Raw genomic sequence first — 5,349 nt, 5'->3', positions numbered from 1 at the left:
GTCCAATCTTCCAGCAGCAGACAAAAACTAAGCCCCTGATATGAAACATTTCCTGGGTGATTGCCCACAACCTGGTTGACAATATTGGAAAATTTCCATCATGCAAGGGACAGCATTTCATCCTTATTGGAATGGACACTTATTCTGGGTATGTATTTTCCTTTCCTACTCATGGTACTTCTGCCAGAACTACCATCCATGGACTTACAGAATGCCTCATCCACCAACATGACCTTCCACATGACATTATTTCTGATCAAAAAACTCACTTCATAGCCTAAGTAGAATTGTTATGAAATCAAGGTCATGGGATTTAGTGGTTTTGCCATGTTTCTCATCCTACTGAAGCAGTTGGTTTGATAGGATAGTAGAACCACCTTTTGAAGATATAGTTATAGCATCTACTAGGTGGCAATACATTTAAAGTTCTCCAGAAGGCAGAATTTTCTCTGAATCAGCATCCACTATGTGTTACCATTTTTTTCTATATTTAGTATTAATGGTCTAGAAATCAAGGGGTGGAAATGAAAATAATATCATTTAGCATCATTCCTAGTGACCTACTAGAAAAATTTTTGCTTCTTGTCATCATGACCTTGTTTTCTTCTGGCCTAGAAATCTCAGCTCCAGGTGGAAGAATACTTCTATCAGAAGACACAACAATAATTCTTTGAACTGAAGTTTTGACTTTCCTCTGGACATTTGAGGCTCTTCATGCTTCTGAGTCAACAGGCTAAAAAAGGACTTATGATGTTGCCAGGGGTCACGGGTCCTGATTATCAATGGGGGGATTGGATTATTACTACCTTGTGTAGTGGAATTAAGGAAGAATATGCCTGGAATGCAGGAGATTCTTTAATGTATCTTTTAATATTATCATGTCCTGGTTTTAAGGTTAATGGAAAACTTCAACAACCAAATCTTGGTGGGAAAACAAATGCTTTAGATCCTTCATGAATGCAATTGTTGGTCACCTCACCAGGTAAAGAATGAATATATTCTGAAGTGCTTGCTGAAAGAAGAGGGAATGCAGAATGATTTGTAGAGGAAAGTGGTTATAAATACCAACTATAGCCACATGACCAGTTATAGAAATGAGGATTGACATTGTTACAAATATCTATTTATTATTTGTTAGGAATATTTACATCTAAACAAAACAAATAAAAATATGTGCATAAATATGTAATCAGATATGTTTGTTGACTCCCTTCACTTATATCTTTATCATGTAACATTAAAAATATTGATTGACTTAATATCAGTACTTAAAGTGATGATAAATCTACATTTTAATATTTAAGTTGAGGGATACCAGAAGATTAAGCATTGCTCAAAAAATTGCTTCCCATTCTGGGAAATACATTAGTGTGTGGTTTTATGAAAGATAGTTCTATAATGTTCAGTGAAAGTATGTCTTTTTCATTGTGTTTGGAGATTAAGTATAATTTTTAAAAATATTTTAAGTTGTTGGTAGACCTTTATTTATTCATTTATTTATATGTGGTGCTGAGAATAGAACCCAATGCCTCACGCATGCCAGTTAAGTGTGCTACTGCTGAGCCACAGCCACAGCCGTAAGCATAATTATATATATATATGATTGGGTGTCAATTTAAAGAAGTGGACTTGGGGGGAGTGATGATGTGAATCAAGGTGTCTGATATACTTGTGATTCTGGCATGCTAAGCAGGGAATCCCCTGTTTAAAAGTACAGGATTAACACTCCCCAATTGCTATGACATACCAGCCCTGGTCTCTCTGGGCAAACGTCTAGAGATTTCATTTTCATCCTTGAATTACAGACATTTATTCCTAGGAGTAGAAGATTCTGAACCTAGCATGATAACTATAATGTTTCACCTGAGCTGTGACATTCAAGTCAGCTTCCATTCCAGAAACATTCTCACAAATAATCTTTTGATGATAAAGCCTATATAATAAATGTGTGGAGCCAGCTCTGGGTCACTGTTCCTTGATCAGAGGACAGTATTCACCTGATCCAACCTTTTTCTCTAAATGTTTTCTTGCTTTTCTTAATCACCCATGGCTCCTGGCACATTTCTGAATTAAAAGTCATACAGGTTGAAACAGTTGATAACTGAATAGGGACCAGAACATAGAAGAACTTCTCTTTTAAGATTATAGGTGACACTCCTGGAGGATGCTTTCATTTAAATAAAGGCAGGAAGCATATAATCAGATGTAAAATATGGGACATACAAGATCCAAAGAAAAATATTTTGTTATTGCTTTGCTTAAGATTTTGCTTAAATCAAGGCAGGGAAAGTTGTCACGATTTTTAAAATGTGTTACTAAAACTAACAATTGGTTTCCTAATGAGGTTGTGGTAAATGCAGAGATATGGAAGAAACTTGGTAAACAACTGCTGGCTATATATACATCAAGGGACCAAAAAAATATCCCCTTGTGTACTTTCACTTTGTGGTCCTTGGTATGAGATTGTCTCAATCCATCTCATAAAGTGTAATTGGTTGGATTCTGACATAATTCTTGGTTGTAAAAACATTGTAAACAGTTAACAGCAAGTGCTTAGCTGACATTGTATCTCCTTTCCCCACCAGAGTCTTTGCCTCTTGAGAGTAAACAAAAATTAGAGGTGGAGAGAGGAGAACTGGGACAAAATTAACATTACAATACCAGGTCATCGATGTTGTCACCACTACAATAGGGTTTCCAGAAGAAAACATAAACTATAGCACCATGCTTTCAGAAAATCTTGCAAGATTTGCAAGGCTTATGAAAAGCCATTTTGGACAAAAGGAAAAGAGTGTCCCTTTTAAATTCAAGGTACTTTGGCTATATTAGCTATCTTGTCTACATCTGGCTCTCTGCCATGCTTTTTTTCTTAACAAGTTCCTCCCTAAGTGCAATAGAACAAAAAGAGAAAAACTGAATGAACTGACTTTAACCTAAGCTAAAAGTGCACTTTGATTTGATAAAGATGTTCTACAAACTCTTTTAGTAATATATAGTGGACATGTAATTGTTTTATAGAACTCCTGTTCTTTAGAATTCTATATTTTTGAGCTTATAGTTTTGTGGAGAATTAACATTTAATCTTGCAATCCTGAATTTTTCTGATCAGTCTTATTTTACCTAACTCTATAGGTTTTTACACAATGTCTTTGTTCAGAGACCAATTCTTACAGGGTTAACTCTCAAATACATTTACAAAAATGCTTTTTACTACATCCTAAAAAAAGGACATAGACATGGTGATGTTGAGGGGGGCAGTGGATCTGATTGCCATCAAGGACAAATGGTCCCATATCTGAATGTTTGTTTAAAGTGTCCACCACAGCTGTTAGATTTTAGACCTGGCATTTTCTTTTTTTTTAAAATATTTACTTTTTAGTTTTCTTTAGGTGGACACAATATCTTTATTTTATTTTTATGTGGTGCTGAGAATTGAACCCAGTGCCTTACGCATGCCAGGCGAGCACACTACCACTTGAGCCACATCCCCAACCCTAGATCTGGCATTTTCAACTGTATAAGCTGGCTCCATATTTACATTATTATTTAAAAAATCTGATAGGCTTTATTTTTAATTTCTACCAATCTAAATCTGATAGAGACTTTAATAAACATCTATAACATTGTTTTCTACTTATGGAGCTCCACTTGCAAAAAGATACAAAAACTTTATTTCCTGTTTTGGGTATATGTGCACATCTGTGTATTGTGTAGTTGTATCTACATATGTGCTTGTGGCTATATGTCATGTATATGGTATCAAACTTGACATATAGATAAATTAGCATTTGTAAATTACAACTTCAATAAAAATGAATTCAAATATTTTTAGTTTATGTGAATTCAAAAAAGGTTCAGTTGGGATTGAATAACAGATAAAAATAAAGATAACCTCAAAATTACTAACTCACTAGTTTTCTAGCTGATCAGACAATTAGTAACATGTTGGTTTCTATAAAATATCTAGGATGTTATATCCATTGCTCCTAAGATTATGTTTTAAATAAAAAAAGGGATACTTAATACTGTTAACTACATTTACTTGATATCTTCATTTTTTATAATTAAAAATGAGTAAATTAGATTTAACATAAATGAGATTAATTTTAATAAACATGTTTGTTAAAGGTGACATATGATTTTGGCACAAAGTTAAAGTGCTAAAACATCAACTACTAAATATAAAATCAAGCATTTTAACTGAAATATATTTAAACATTATATAGGTTTTCATAAATTGGTAAATAGGAAAGGTTTGAGGTTGTTTCATTTCTGTGTCTTCATTAAAAATAGAATTACTGGGAGTTAAGATTCTGTCAGGTGTGATTTATATTATACCCAAACTAATTAAAATCAGCATATTATAGTTACACAGCCACATCATTGTTTATAGCAACTCAATTTACAATACCTAAGCTATGGAACCAACCCAGATGTCCTTCTACAGATGAATGGATGAAGAAAATTTGGGATAGATATAGATATAGATATATAGATAGATAGAGATAGATACAGATATAGATATAGATATATTGATATAGATATAGATAGATATATCTATATATCTATATCTATATCTCTCTCTATATATACACACACACAATATTACTCAGCCATAAGAAGAAGAAATTTCATCATTTTCAGGTAAATGGTTGGGATTGGAGAATATCATGCTAAGAGAAATAAGCCAAACCCCAGAAAACAAAGCCTGAATGTTTTCTCTGATAAGAAGATACTAATCATAACGGGAGTTGGTGTAGTGAAGAATGAAGGAAATCTGGATTGTTCAGAAGTGAATGAGGTGAGGGGAGAGAGTGTGGGTATGGAAAGGATGGTGGAATGAGATGAATACTATTACACTATGTACATGAATGATTACACAACTGGTGTGACTCTGTACCATGTTCAGCCAGAGGAAGGAGAAGTTATGCTCCATTTGTGTACAATGTGTCAAAATGCATTCCACTGTCATGTGTAGCTAATTAGAACAACAACAGCAAGAACAAAATGAGTGTAAAAGGATTTAGTCAGATTTCAGTTAAAGAAATTAAAAAAATAATAATAATTATTTTTTTTTTTAAAGAGAGAGTGGGGGAGAGAGAGGAGAGAGAGAGAGAGAGAGAGAATTTTTTAATATTTATTTTTTAGTTCTCAGTGGACACAACATCTTTGTTTGAACATCTTTGTTTGTACGTGGTGCTGAGGATCGAACCCGGGCTGCACGCATGCCAGGCGAGCGCGCAACCGCTTGAGCCACATCCCCAGCCCATAATTATCTTATTAAAGTGGACTAATTTGTCCAAATTGAAAAGTTTGACAAGGATTATTTCTAAATAAAAATTTAAAAGG

Source organism: Callospermophilus lateralis, chromosome X (assembly GCF_048772815.1).
Source record: "Callospermophilus lateralis isolate mCalLat2 chromosome X, mCalLat2.hap1, whole genome shotgun sequence".
NCBI lineage: Eukaryota > Metazoa > Chordata > Mammalia > Rodentia > Sciuridae > Callospermophilus > Callospermophilus lateralis.
This window is presented reverse-complemented; position numbering follows the sequence as displayed.